Raw genomic sequence first — 16,238 nt, forward strand, 5'->3', positions numbered from 1 at the left:
CGTGAGATAGACTGGCTCAATAACATGTAACAGAAATTTTAGAAATCATAAGTTTGGTGCACTGAGAAGTCAGGAGATCTTGGCGGTCAGTTTAAATCGCAAAACTGTGAGTTCAGACGACGCAGAAAGATTTCTCCGTACTCATCCGTGCGTATGTGATGTTTCGCCATCTTGCTGGTATCACATTGTCACATGTGTTTTCCCAATAAAACTCTAATATATGCTGTATAAACCATTGTTATGTACTATTCAACATAAAAACGTCAGTCTCCTCTGCATTTGTGACGTACCGGATTACCGGCTAACCTCATTTAGCCTGTTTCGTGATTTTCCTCAGTTTGTTCAGACGAATGATGGAATAGTTTATCCAAGTAGGCCTTCATCGACTTCTGTGTCATCCTTATCTGCTACCAACACATGATCGCTTTCCAACCTGACTTTTGCTAATCTTGATACACTCCTGTCACAGGTCGGGCCGATAAATTATAGAGTATATATTTTTTTAAAAAATCTCGTTGGTCTTTGTGACATTCCTGAATTTCTGTAGGGTTTGAGAAGGGGAGAAATGATAATAAAATATGGCTCAGTCGGTACCATCTCAAATTCTGTTTCGTGACCTTGAGATAGTAAGTTATATGATCTGACGTGCGTTGTTGGATCAACCACCGCTAATTGATGAAGCGTGATAAGGCGACCTCTCCTATGCTATCATGTCAGAAGGCACTTTGCAGTAAGGGTCCTTAGTCACTGTATCGAACGAAATGGGTCGAACTTATTTATCAGTCTGGTAAGACACCCACAATTTTAAATATCTTTTACTCTTCGGAACTGAAAGGAAAAATTTATCGAATCCATGTTCTTTATTTTCTTAACAGTTCCTGTAATGAGTGATATGTAGATTTATTTTTTGGTTGAATGTATGTTGATAAGTCAACCATCTTGCAACGACAATGTCCTGCCCCCCCCTATAAATGAACCAGTGTGTGAAACAAAAATGCCAAAAACGGCGGTGAGAATAAATATTGCTGTCTTCTGGGTTGTTGTTCTATGTACTATGGTAAAATTTTACCGACGTTTCGGAGGTACCTGCTTGCCTCCAACATTGCCATAATGATGGAGTCAGCAAGAACCTCTGAAAAGTCTGTAAACTTCAAGACTTACACGGCACAACAACCAAGAACACAGTCATACTCGATATTTTTTCTTTTATTTTCAGCTTTTGGCATTTGTGTTGCAGCTGTTATGATAAACGCTTTTGAAACCATTAGTACACGATAAACGTGGTTCTCCCACTTAGCCTTCTCGGCAGGGACTGGTGTTACTTGTTTGTTATCACGTCCAGACCAGCAATGGAGACCACTAATGTCAGATTGGTGCCTTATATAACTTAAATACAGGCAATCATTTGTAACTGATTCCCTTTAAAGGCCTATGTGCGAAATAATGCCTCACGCACTATTTAATAGCGAGAAAGGAACTAAAAAAGCTATTATTTATTTTATTTAGTGTTGTGTCTGACGACAGGTCCATATGAACAGGATCCTTCCATCCTTTTCTCGGTCTGGGACCTGTTCATATACGTTCTTGGCAGATGATCCAGAAGTGGTTTGCCATTGCCTTCTTCTGTGTGTGAATGGAGTAATTGTTGGGATGCCACGGAGGAAAACTCCGTGTTGCCTAGACCACGGCCTTGCCCAACACAAGTTATAAATTCGGGCACCGCCGGGAATCGAACCCGAGATCCCCCCAGGATTACAAGGCCAGCGTTCTAACCGCTAGACCACTACACATATTACGACCTAGTAATATGTGTATGTATGTATGTCCACATAACTAGCACAAGTATTCGTCTTTCAGCTGTTTTGTTAAACTATATTTAAAAGCTTGCCTTTTAAATTACGTATCTAAAATAAATGTTTTGTTAATTTTGTTAAAGTAACATTCTGCACACGTCGTTAAATTAATCATCTGGTATTACATTTATTAACAAAGATTTGTGTATTGATAATTGTTGCATAACGTATTTCGATAGTTGGACAATAATAAAGGACAGATGTATTTTTTTAAATGTATCCCATCGTCGATTTAATTTTGAAGTGAGTTGAACGTTAAAACGTCATGGCATGGAAATTAAAATTAAATTTTAAAATAACAACGCAGTGTGCCGCAACCTCTTAAGTGACACATGAAATTTTGGGCGTTTCAAAAAAACCAAAATTTCCATTTTTTACCTTCTTGGTGTTACATGGCCAATATAAATCGAAAGGCGTTGAGTAATTTCGTAAATGAGATGTATTGCAAATAAATGTTTTATGCATGAAGGTGGCTGTTTCTCGGTTTTCTTTAGCGCCCTGTACTATCTTAGAAGTTGGCCGACGTTTCGGAGTTGCGTACTGCTTCTGTCATCGCCTTGGTGATAGATGCAGCAAATATGAAACGTCGGTCAACTTCCACGAGACTGCAAGTAGCAGTATCTCACAAAGCTGTCATCTTCATTAACCGAAACGTCTGTACACTCTGCAACGACTTTTAATTTGTAAAAAAAATTGCTACAAGAAAAAATTGTCAGGATTGTTCCTACTTTATTTTAAAATTTATAATCTTTCTTCCGAGTTCTTATAAGTTGATCTTAAAAAGGAGTCTAGTGGTTTTTTGGGGGGCTTTTAAGACCTACGTTCTTAAAGCAGATAGTCACACCCATCTGACGGAAACCCGTCCACTTATCTTATTTTTAAATTCTTTTAAAAATGTTACGTCCATGTAGAGATGTTACCTAAAGACCCATCTGGGTTTGCAGGCTGTATGCTGCCGTTTAGAAGATTCAGTTGTCCTGACAGTCGGGAACTGACCTGCGGGCTGCAGGTTGCAGAGCTTGGCCGGTCACTTGGCTATTTCAGATTAAAATCTTAAAGTAAGATTTATAAGAAATGTCTCACGATGTGTGTGGTGTAGTCTGTCTCTTGACTTGACTATAATCTGTGGTAGGCTACACCAGTGGTTTCAACCTGGAGTACGCGTACCCCCGGGGGTACGCGAAGACTTCTTAGGGGGTACGTGAAATTTAAAAAATATATATATATTATTTTATGTTAAACACTGAATAATCAGTAATGTAATTTATTTAATTTATTTTAGATGTAGATTATATACTATGTATAACTTGAATTATACACCAACAACTTTGGGGGTACAAAGTTGAAGAGAAATTATATCTGGAGGTACGCGAACGAAAAAGGTTAAATACCACTGGGCTACATAAACGACATCTGACGTGTCCCGAGTCGATATCATTTTGTATCAGTGAGATATGATTTTGCGTCGAAATTACTCTGTGGTAATAAAATGTTAATTTTAGAGTAATTAATGCTCAGTGAATTGCCGACTGATCGAAAAGTCAACACGTAACAAATCAGCGAATGAACTAATTGATGTGGTCTTTCAGGTTTTCAAGGCGACAAGCACGAATCTCACAGTTGCTCTATGAAATCTTGTAGAATTTTACAGACGTTTTAGAGGTGCTTGCTGCTTTAGTCATTGTCCCGATGATGGAGGCAGCAAGTACCTCTGAAACGTCTGCAAACGTATACCACACTACACGGCTCAATATCATAGAAGGCTATCATATTCAAACTAATTAACGTTTAATTAACTAACCACAATTTTTAATAGTATCTTAAGTTTCGTTGGAGATTCAATATCGCTGATACACAATAGGTTCATGGCGCTGTCAGTCAAAACTACATTCTCGAATTGGTAGTGACATTCTGTACTCATTGCACTTTTAATAGTAAAGTTAAATAATATTTTGAACAACATAAGAAGTTTATCTGAACTGCTTTCAACCAACAAATGCCAAATGTGGGCACGAAGAATTGTATTCTAGAACGTTTATGGCCGCGGGACGGTTTCTTATTAAATAGTAAATCGGAAAGTGTACGCCTGTGGGCGGCTTTAAAGAGGTCAGTTTCTTTTAAACATTTTTGAACCTGGAAATCTAGAAGAAACGATCTTGGTGGTAGAATTCCTGGACATTGATTTCTTGAAAACCATTCAGTTGGTTTGATGATTATTTCAGTCAAGTTTCGTGAATATTTTTTTAAAATTAAACGATATATTGTATAATAAATTAATAGATAAACAGGGGTGGATTTTATGGTAGTATAAACCTACAGTACTTTTCCGAGTAAATAATGGTAAGTTGCTGTCCAAATTGTGATTGAGATTCTTTATATGTATCGTTACGTTAGTTTGTTGAAACAACAGAACGCTGTCTCCGAAGGAAGAAAATACCAGAGGATATGATACCGTGTGTTTCGACACGGAGAGAGATCGATTTCAAACGACGACGTCAGGGTAACTTACGTCGAAGACGGTAAATCAAGTGCGCTGGTGCAGGGGGCTACTGGAACAGTCGATGGTCCTCAGGCTAGTAAAAAAATCTCTCGCGCTGCTATTTTTCATAAATATTTATTACGGTATTTACAAAACCCCGCCATGTGACCGCACTCTTTGCCAGTCGAATCCACTCCCAACCTTAACACTATATTTCTTCAAAATCCTACGTTCACTTTGTTGTCTCATGTGGACTTTACCTTCGAAGTTTTCCCCACAAAAAGTTTAAAATGTATGTCTCAGTGGTTCTAAACAAATGTGCCGCGAAACAATAGTGTACCCGAGAGCTTTTACCAAGTGCTCCACGATGCTTTGAATAGAAGAATTTATTATATAAAATTAAGTACTTAGTTAAATTTAAAATAAATTGGTTGTTATTACGACGTTGATATCCGTAACTGAGGTTGTTGTTTTAATAATTAGTTAAACTTCATAGTCTTTCTGATTTTAAGATAATTGAAAATTTGTATACAATAAATTACATTACTTAAAATGGGCGTATTTTTATGATAAATTATATTTATCTTTTATAATTACAGTGTGCAAAGAAATTTCCCCAAGTGTGTCCTCAGCAACAAAAAGTTGACAACCACTGATCTACCTCATATATTCTATGCGTGTTACATGTCGCGCCCATCTCATTATTCTTGACTTAATTACCTTGATTGTTAATTGAAGAGTATAAGTCATCAAACTTCATTTTTATTCTTCAGAATAGCCGACGTCCGTGACGAGACTCAAACTAGATGCCTCCTTGAATGGAAGTTTACGTCATTACCGACGTAAAAGAAAACCCCGAGTGACTCAGTATGTATTGTTTAACGCGCACTGAAAGAATTGGTAGCGAGACAGATAATATTACGCGCACTTAACAAAACACAAACTCACGACGAACTGGTTCTTGATTTGAATGTCGTTCTGATCGCGGAATAGATTAGGTGCGGTGTCGCCAAGGAACACGTTGCAAGTAGGGTCGGAGTCGGGTTTGGGTGGGGGATTGATTTCATATTGGTGCGATGCCTCAGGCTGGCTGGTTCTGTGTGTGTTGAGGGGGGGGGGGATTATTAGGCGCCGCACTGGAGTATTTTGCAACCAATAGTGCGACTCCAGATCGCCCCCCCCTCCAAACACCAAACTTTTCATCCACTATGTGTGGTACGCGATGGCAGAGACCTTATGCTCTTGTACCTTTGTAAATGACACCCTTGTATTTCTTGCTTTGAAATGTTGACAGCCATTTGTCTGGTGAGTATTTCCCCTGATTTACGAAAATCTGACATTAAACCTCGTTTTCCCCTATTTTGAAGGTGGCAATCTTCTGGGTTGCATCGCCGTGTAATCTGGTAGAAGTTTAAAGACGTTTCAGAGGTCCTTGCTGCCTCCATCATCAGGACGATGATGGAGGGAGTATGTACCTGTGGAACTTAAGTAAAATTCTACGAGACTACACGGCGCTGCGACCCACAAGACTTCGTGGCCGTGAGAACCTGAAATCTCACATTGTCTTGATCCAATTAGCTTAATTTCTATCATCTTTGCATCCTGTTTCTCCGAGATTAATTCTGGTCGTACACATCCAAGTACGCCGTTCGCTCAATTAATATTATTACGCATCCTGAGGGCAAAGATTCCGTTCCATCGGATTCCGTGCAGTTTAAGAAAAATTACACAAATGTAAAGTCCAGGTACTGAAAAATGTTTGTACTTTGAAAACAACGCAAATCTGTAGTGAATAAATTTAAATATAAGTAAGAATTGGACCGTAGGTGTAGAGAACTTTAAATTTAAGTATAATTAACTCCACGGAGCAAATGCCTCCTTTAGAAGCTAATAGACGATTAGCTTGTCATCAAATTCCTGACCTCCTACAGAATCAGAGGATTCATTATGTTACCTTTCAGCCGTCATATTTTTACTTCTTTAAAGCAGACAAACGTCTAAACACGCTTTTACGTGAATGTTTGTATTAAATCATTGGACATAAGAACGAAATAGGAATTAAGAACGGACTTACAGGACTTGTCATTAATTTACAGGGATTTTCGTCTACTCAAGTGTGCCGTAGCTTCAAAGATCCTTTAGACAGAGAACAACTAACTAACATCTTTGAGGAATCTATAGTTTTAATCTATCTAAACGTTGTCTGTTGTTAACCCTTTGAAGACGAAGATCGTCTGAATATTATTTATGAATTCAGTCCGTACCGCGAAGAAAACACTACACCTCACCATTACGATAATCAGCTGGTTAACCCTTTGAAGCCGAAGCTCGTCTTCATAATATTTACGAATTCTGACCGTACCGCGAAGAAAACACTTCACTGAACCATTACAAGTCGAATCAGGCGGTACCACATAAGATTTAACAAAAGAACATCCCGATCAAAGCCTTAAGAAACTCAAGAAGTGTTACCATGGCCACGAAATTCCTCCATTGGACTCTTTCTGAAGTGGTTAATTCCATTCCGAAGAATTCTGTCGATGGTTTAACACATTCTGGTTTGTTGGCTTTTTGGATCTTATCCGTCGTCTGATGTTACAAAATGAAACACACAGCGTTTAATAATAAACCCTGTCAGCACTGACTTATTAGAGAAAAGTGAGGCGCTTCGCCAGATAATATATTAATTTATTAAGTTATGTTCTGTATGCAAAAGAATGTCCGGCTAGAATCTGGCAGATAACCTCCATTCACTTGTTTTTTTTTGTTCTTAGGTACAAATATCACTCTTAACATCTCGGTGTAGATGTAAAATACTTCCTTGAGAGTGGAAATTCAAGTTATACATCCATTATAATAAAAACAAAAATAAACCTGTCCCGCTACGCGCCATATAGACGCTTGGGAGGGGAGTAGAGGGCGGTATAGGTCCTACTTATTCTTAACCTCTGTACTAGATGGGGGTGAGTGGTCAGCCCGGCCTCGCTTTTACCCCCGGGAAAAGACCCCGGTACCCATTGGATAGGAGGCTGGGTGGGCCCCAGAGGCTAGAGGAAAAATCCTCTGCCCCCGTCGGGGATCGAACCCCGATGATCGAGCCCGTGGTCTGTCACTGAGTTACCCCGGAGAAGGGGTGTTTTTTTATCGTGAATGAGTGTGATCGAGTCCTGCTGTGCGCGGTTTTTTTCCCTAGCAACGCAATAACACCTGCCTAATGCAGACTTCCTAGTTACGGAGTCACCACTCCTGACCCGTCCCTCCCCGGAATTCACCCTCGGAGCTGTGTCAACAAGAAACTCTTTTAATATAATCAATAATCAGCGATCCTCCGGTATGCTTAACGCTCACCACGTCATTTCGTCGTGTGCTTCTTTGGAACTCTCTTACCAAGATATCATCTCCTTGTTGACATATCGCAGCCATTGCGAGGGAAAGATATTTTTAGTAAGTAGGTTAATCCCGTATGTTATTCTGGATCAGAAACATTTTGTTAAACTTCGTACAGCAGTAAAGAAAGTGAGACAAGAAAGCAAAAACAATTGTAAAGAAGGAGTGAGATAGAAAAGGGGGGAAATAATATATAAATTAAGAAGGAGAAACAGTTTTATAAAGTTGAACAAGATTAATGCTCGGTTGAGGTGCGGTTTGATAGACTAGCCCGCGTTACGTACGTGGCGAATAAGTTTTTGCCCCTTTGTGGGGGGGGGGGAGGGGGGGACAGTGACGTTTATTCTTTGGGGGGAAAAAACGTTTTAGACTTCAATCCGCTCCTTTGGTAAATAAACGAGGAAGGCGTGCAATTTGCAGGTTAATTTTTGTAGTTGCTGATTTGCATACCTTGAACAGTTGTTTCAAAACGAAAGTTTCTGCCTCTGATAAAATATTTTTTTTCTTTCAAGTTTTGTAGGAGATATTTAATATATTTACGATAAAACTATTTTACAAAATTATATAAAATTCAAGTAGGGTTTCATGTACAGAAGGGTTGTAGTTGAAGTGTGGACCCCCTAATAACCTTATTTTTATGGAAATGAGGTAAAGTGTTTCGTTGGTTTTGGGGCTGTGTTGACTTATATCGGTTATATTACAAAACAACAAATTTGAATGAAACTTGGAATTAAGATACGCCACTGAAAAAAAACCCTAAACATTGTACGTCCTCGTTCCTTTCTTTTACTAATACAAACATGTCGGCCGAACGAACTTCTGAGGTGTGAGAAACACTAGCGTCCCTTAATAAACAACCTTAAATTTTTGTATCTTAACGTATGTTCAAGCAGGTTACAGTGAGCACGCACTATGGGGCGTGGATTTTGGATCCTTGGGACATTGGGTTTAAATCCCGCTCAAGGCATGGATGTCAATCCGCGTCTCTCTGTGTTGTGTTGTCCTAGCGACGGGTTGATCACTCGTCCAAGGAGTCCTACTAAATATCTAAATAGATTAAGAAACCTTCCACGTGTGAGAAGGCCTAGGTTATCTAAGGATTTCAGAGCCACAGCGTAATTAAGTAAGTTAGTAAGTAACATCTTCGAATTATCCTGAAGCTGTTTGTGGGATGTGGATGGAGGGTATAGTGACCATCGGAATTCTGTATTTCGCTTTCAGATTGGTAGCGAAATCTAACGAGCAGTCAGAGACGTAAAGCTGTAATTTGATACTGAGATAACACATGAGTACCCATAAATATGCTAAGTTTTAGATACTTTTTTTGTCTTAAGAAATAAATATGGCGACGGTTTTAGACCTTAATTAAACATTTCCACGAAAAAAATTACACACCGTGGAACCGCAACTGACATTTTAAAGCTCAACTCACACGGCGTTCAAGATAGATCCTAACCATTGTCTTTGAACACGGCCGTGTAATATGGATTTCGAGCGGTCACGGCGTGTTTCAGGAACTGCTTGATAAATATACGCCTAGAGTAGAGAAAATCAACACAGATTCGAACGTGTACGAAGAACAAGTCTGGATGGAATTTTACGGCTGAATGAACCTGTTTGGCCAAAGACCCTTATTTGAAAGCTGCATTAGCCTTCGTGTTGATGACCCATTCTTTTCTGAAGACCCAGATGACCTCTTCATTTGCGACAGGCGAATAATCCATGCTGTTAGTGAGTGCACTGGGACTGCGAGACCCACTAATGTAACTTGCCCGTTGTTACCGCAGGCAGAGCCTCGGTGTTCCTGAGCGTAGTCAATTAGCAGGCGCCCCCCCCCCCCCCCCGCATTACGGAAAAACATTCTTTCTTCAGTAGTCTTCCATTAGAAGGTAATGGAGTTTGTTACCGCAAATATACCAGCAAGGGAATGTCTGCAGAACAAGTGAGATCTGTATCGGAAATTACCAAGCGTAAAACAGCTGAGCAGATGTGAATATTTAAGAAGTTTTGGGCAAAGATACGGAAAACGAAAGACAAACATTTGCCTTAACGAAAAAAAAACTCTCAGCCTACTGCCTGCCGCATACGAGGCTTCAAAAACGCCCAAACAATATATTTTTTCCTGAAGATGGCGGCTGAAATGTTTGTCGAAACGTTGGTTTACTTTCAACATTCGACGCGGATCATACCCGAAAATAGAATTTCTTATACTGAGCTCCGTCCGCGAAAACTCAAATAAAAGAATAAAGCGTACTTATTCTAAATGGTTTTCTACAAAATGTACTAAAGTTTAAGGCATAAATACTAGTACGTTTTTGGGTCTAAGACCACGCCGTGAAGGACGAATCATGGACGTAGATGTACAAAGACACCATTTCTAAACGTCGGTACGAGGTTTCAGTTTTTTAACCCCCGCTCTAAGAGTTACCGATGCCAAGGGTTAGGAGGATGAACTGTACAGATCCCGTGCCGGGAGTTTCGTAACTTCTGCCTTCCAAGTCCTAAGTCAGTGACCTCGCTAATTCATCTTTCACGTCTTATAATGTAGGCATTTCCGTTTATCATGATTTAAAACTAAAAAAATGTCGTAAATGGAGACTTCGAGCCACGGCGAAAGGAACGTAGCGTCAGTCTTCTGTCAGCTGAATGATCTATTGCAGGCATTATCTACCTCGCGGTATGCACTTCTCGTCAGCGTGCTAAAGCCAAAATTGATTTTAAACAGTAAAAGTTTCCTAAAGGAGAGAAGTTAACCTCCATTGAAGAGCGTATTCCGCCGTCTATAAGAGTATGGATGGAAAACCAATATAAAATTTCCCGTAACACGCGGACATTTTTTAACGTGAAAGCGTAAATTTAAAATAACAATTAAATCGTCAGTAGCCTGTTTAAACGAATTAATATTACGTTGAACTCTTTAAAATTGTGTATCAAGAATGACGGAAAACTTTAAAGCAGAACATAAGAAAATACATTTTAACAGAGCAGTAAAAATAATTATAATAATTACTTTTGTTTGCTTAATTAAGAAAGAACGTTAGAATTTATACGTCTATTTTTCAGCGTTGTATAGAAATAAATGCACATAGCAGACCATGGATGACTAAACAGTCTTTATTTCAAAGAATTATTACCACAGAGGAGCATATCAACATGAAAACTAGGCAATTTTGTATTACAAACAATTACGATTCTATCTCGAGGTTAGAATAACAGTTCTGTGTTTTAGTACATTCATGTAGCCGCCCTCTCTTAACAGAATTACCATGACAATGGTTATAACAAAACACTCATCATAAGTATTATCAGATAAGACCTAAAATCCCTTCATAGCAAATGATCAACCAACCAACCCTGCTTGTATTGTCCTATGCCTGAGGTATATTTTATACAGGGTGATTCTACTCCAGTTTCCGCGTGAATTCTTATCATTTCACTATGGATGTATTCCTCGTTTGTTTTGATGTTGATGTCGAAGGTTGGAATCGAAACCCGGACCTTTTAAGCACTACGCTACGCCAATGGGGCGGTGTCCGTGTGGGTTACCTTATGTTCTATAGCAGAGAGAAATACGTGTATGTTTCGTCATCTTATGACTCCTTCAGTTGTTCTGATGAATACCAACTGTTTCAATATTTAAGTGATTTTATTATCTTTTTTGTGGGTTACTTCTGTCTTATTGTACTCCATTGGGTCCAATCTTTTTTAAGTAATGTTATTCTCGAGACCCCTTGTAATCCTGGGGTCTCGGGTTCGATTCCCGGCGGTGCCCGAATTTATAACTTGTGTTGGGCAAGGCCGTGGTCTAGGCAACACGGAGTTTTCCTCCGTGGCATCCCAACAATTACTCCATTCACACACAGAAGAAGGCAATGGCAAACCACTTCTGGATCATCTGCCAAGAACGTATATGAACAGGTCCCAGTCCGAGAAAAGGATGGAAGGATCCTGTTCATATGGACCTGTCGTCAGACAGAACACTAAATAATAATTCTCGAGATAAGTTAAGCAGACAATCAACTAAGACTGCATTTACGCTTGAATCAAATCGATAATCTGTATTCTCGTGCCTGGTAGCCAGTTCCGAGTCTGACCACATGACATCGAAGCGGATTTCCACATCGCGTATGCTTTATACCGTAGGCATTTGACGTCCGCTGTGTTCGTCGTTTATGGATCCTGACAAAGAAGAACTGAAATCTTCTTACGTCCAAGTCAGCGCACCTGAAATTACGTTCCAAGAATCAATACTTTCGTAACAGTAGAACGACACGTGCAGACGGGAGAATGTGACGTAACGTTAAGTTATATATCAAACGATTAACCGGATACAATGTGAAGGAGAACGTCTTGACTTATTTTAACACATCTAAGCTCCACAGAAGAATTTTTACCTTCTTCTAGTTTTGTTTTATCCGACGTTTCAGAGTTGCTTTCTGTCTAATTGAAAAATATTGGGTTAGGATGTAGGAACTGGTGGGACATGGCTTTGTTCGAGCTGCTGTGATGATAGAGTGGTTGAACACCTCCGAAACGTCGACCAGTTTCCGCCATAAATATCACCGGCTCGAATTTTGCCATTTCAGGATCGCTAAGTTATTGTTTGATATTTAAAAATGCAACGGCCTTCGTGTTACTGAATGCGTAAACCATTAGGGTATTATGCGAGATAACCTCAGACCGAGGTTCGTGCCCCGTGAATGGTAATCGGGCGTTGTTATAGCTCAGGTGGTTAGCCACGAGTCTCTCTCACTACGGAGGCCTGAGTTCAAGCTCAGGGAAGTTCATACAGAATTTATGGCGGATAAAGAGGTACTGATTCAGATAATTTTCCGAGGTAGTATAGTTGCGTCATATTGTGAATTAGGTTAATATTTTAATATTTTCCGTCAAATCACAATTTTTAATAAGATAATAAAATATAAAATATTTAAAATATCATTTCACGTTCCGCATCGAATGATCGATTTACAAATTGGAACGTCTCTTACGACATGTTTCGGTTATATTTAACCGTCCTCAGGTATAAATTAGATTGGTGAAATTTAAAACTCGAATTACAATCCTTTACAATGTTATGTAGTTTATTGAAGATGTTCTTATCAGATTACTCTTATATATTAGAACGAAGGTAATTTTCCGAGACATTGGGGTATTTCCCATAAAATAATTTCACCACTTTTCCATATCCATTCTTATACGATCTGGGGGATGGACAAAGGGTCTTTTAGAGGCCCCATTCCACAGAGATCTCGTGTCACAGCATCGCAATAAACGTGATAACTAATCAATCACGACTTTTGTTATTTTTATGAGTAACATAACCTACGAAATCTGATTGCCACAGTCGATGTAACTTTTTCAAGATAGGTTACGTGTTACAACATAAAGTGTCATGGCCCTTAGGTCTTGCTTTTGCCTAAGAAGTTACTTTAGTCGCTGCTTGTAAATAATTGATGGCAGAGTGTCCTGAAAACACAAACGATTTTTTTTTTTTACAAATTTTCAATAATATCCGTAAAAGTATTTTTAACTTATTAGCGGACAAACATACACACGGACATAAAATTCTAAGAAGTCTGTTTTAAATAAGTTCTTAACTGTTACTTTAGTGGTTCGTCACTTTGGGCCCTCTATTGGTAAAAACCCGAAATTACTCCTTTATTCGCCATGTTTACGCTTAAAGTATTACCACGGAGCGTAGTTCTGGGTGAAGACACTCTCCGCCTCTCGTGGTATTCGTGTTTATAAGAGTCAACTTCTGTTTTTTGTGACAGATTAATTCAGCCCAGACTCTGAGACTGCATTTTCACATGATTTAATATTATCCTATCACATATTCCTGGGTATTTTAAGTCGTATGGTCCATTCAGGTTTCTCTGTTAATATTTCGCATGCATTTACAGTCTCCTGAATGACTTCCATATGCCAAAACACGTATTATCTGAATTTATTTATTGGTAATAATAAGGAATACGAGTTATAAAACCTGCTAGTCGAGTAATTTTCATCTTTGTCCTATGTCAACACACTTTTTATCAAATCTGTAACAACTACGTATTATACCAAGGCATTTTAACTCTAACTAATTTCATTGACTGTACATTGTTCGCGTGAGCTTAATCGTGCAATCAGAATTCGGCGAAAAGAGGCTTAGTAATTCCACCTCAAATTAAGTTTAATTCATGTTAAAATTAACTCTCTTCGATGTGGTAGGCGTAACCATATTTTCCCCATTAACTCTGGATTCAGGTATAGGAAAATTGAGGGGAATTTTTCCATCGACGTAAAGAATCAATTACGAGACCAAGCATCTACTTACAGGTTCCTGGATGCTCGTCTTATTGAACACAGTTATAATACGCGGTTACGCATTAACGGGGAGACCTTGTTATGTGTTAATGATAACCACTGCTTCGTGTTATATGAGACAGCGCGGTGCCAGGATAACGGTGGTCACTCTCCTAACAGTCAGTCTCGTCTGTCGAGTCAACGTTTTGATAAATTACAGTAAGTTGATATAATTGCGTCATATTGTGAATTAAAATTTAATTATTCGTGTTTTTTCCCGTCTAATCACAATTGTATATAAATAAAATTATACATAAGATATTAAAATATCATTTACATATTTGGTACATCTTTTTACTACATGTTTCGGTTACATTGAACCATCTTCAGGTGTAAAGTTAACAGTTAAAAAATTATAATCTTATGAACTAAAACTTAATTACTGTTGGATGTAAACATCATCAGAAGTTACACAACAACAGTAATTAAGTTTTAGTTTATAAGATTATAATTTTTAACTTTTAACTTTACACCTGAAGATGGTTCAATGTAACCGAAACATGTAGTAAAAAGATGTACCAAATATGTAAATGATATTTTAATATCTTATGTATAATTTTATTTATATACAATTGTGATTAGACGGGAAAAAACACGATTAATTAAATTACAGTAGTAAATTTTTGATTTCATCCCATCTTAAGAGACACACACGTAAATTACATTAGATTTAGAGTCACGACACGCATGCGCCGTTAGTGTGTGACGTCATGATACCGGGTACTGATTCACGCGTCGTCACAAAAGATTAATTTTTAGTTTTAAAGGTCATAGTCGAAGGCTATAAATTATGCAAATTAATGCTCCAGTCAAGGGAACCTAAATTATTTGTTTAATATGTTTTGTATACCGTACACATGCACTTACAATGTTTTATTTAAATCAGTCTGTTATAAATTATAGGCCATTTATTTAAACGTTTCTGACTTTTGTCACAGAGAATAATTTGATCATCAGAAAATATGGACTACTTGTGTTTTATAATTGTACGGGATTTTGAATTGTATTCCTGCCGACAATTTGTCATACAGCTCTGAAATTCACTTTTAATTTTATTATATTAATTTTAAATTATTTTTTATATTAGATTGTATCGTAAATAACATTTGCTATTAATTTGACCCGTGTTTTAAATAATCGTATATTTAATACCAAATAACCAACAAATATTCTTTATATCCTGAACCTGACAAATATATTTCACACCATAATCTATTTTTTAAGATCCATTTTAATATTATTCTACCATCTGTGACTTGGTAGTAGAATGTGTATTGAGATAAATCAGTCTAGTTCAGCGTTTCTCAACCTATGGTATGTTGAGTGGTACGCGAACTTAGTAAAAAAATATCAAAAGATAACATTAATATAAATACATTTTTCCTGAACGCATTTGGTTAGTGGTACAATTAAAATTAGTGGTAAGGCAGCGAAAAAGGGTGTGAACCCCTGGTCCAGTTGATAATATAACGTAGTTACTCAAGATGACAATGAAAAGCCCGTTTTCCAGGTTATGTCAACTAGAACTTACGTGAATGCTGTTTTATGTTGTGACCGAAACGTCCGAAAGTTTTATGCAGTCTTGGGACGTAAATTGGAAATGTCCTCGTGGCCTTACTGAAAAAATAATTTATAGCAAAACCAATTTTATCACAGCCTGTAGATGCCAAGTTAATTTCCTCTCTTATAACGCTGTCGCAGTGGGGAAAAGAAAGCTAATGTTTCGTTTATGTCACATTGGATATTGCAAAAGCCATGAGGACCTAAATACAGAGATCAGCAAATCGATAAGATTTTTCTCTCTGAATAAAAGCCTCTGGTCTGTTCATTTTTAACTCTTATATCATCTTCCTATACTGATATAAAGGGAAACAATAAATACCTACAGATTTTTGAAGGGTAAACTTGTAGAAAAGGCGAAATTTTTTTGAGGAATTAATGTTTAGGTAATATTAAAACGGATCTTTTGATAGTAATGGATGAAGGTGTGAATCGGAATGGATGGTAGGGGATAGTGTTAAAATGGCGGACTTGTGTGGACACAAAACAAATGTCATCCAGAATCCGTGTTTGTGTGCGTTTGTGCTCTGACTGGATGCAATATTTCGCATGGCTCACTCCGATGCTAATTTTGTTTTTGGTCATTAAACCGAAAACTACGTTTGGCT

General features: G+C 38.1%; 2 protein-coding genes across 5 annotated transcripts in view; one reads left to right on the plus strand and one right to left on the minus strand.

The window, feature by feature from the left end:
* The window catches only part of Pde6 (phosphodiesterase 6), an 86,147-nt gene that overhangs the window by 64,748 nt on the left and 5,161 nt on the right, over positions 1–16,238 (minus strand). Inside the window, exon 1 of one of the 4 annotated variants that reach the window (XM_087360890.1) lies at positions 15,602–15,672. The exons of 2 other annotated variants lie outside the window; for them this stretch is intronic. The gene's annotated coding sequence lies outside the window, so the exon portion shown is untranslated. Of the gene's footprint in view, positions 1–5,052; positions 5,359–15,601; positions 15,673–16,238 lie in introns of those variants that run through there. One more of the 4 variants, XM_087360889.1, reaches the window with a different exon arrangement.
* The window catches only part of LOC110828163 (BTB/POZ domain-containing protein 2), a 312,552-nt gene that overhangs the window by 50,633 nt on the left and 245,681 nt on the right, over positions 1–16,238 (plus strand). The gene's annotated exons all lie outside the window — the stretch shown is intronic.

The sequence above is a fragment of the Zootermopsis nevadensis genome, unplaced genomic scaffold, assembly GCF_977971745.1.
Source record: "Zootermopsis nevadensis isolate Lab colony 2312 unplaced genomic scaffold, Znev_1.0 Znev_ptg000050l, whole genome shotgun sequence".
Lineage (NCBI taxonomy): Eukaryota > Metazoa > Arthropoda > Insecta > Blattodea > Termopsidae > Zootermopsis > Zootermopsis nevadensis.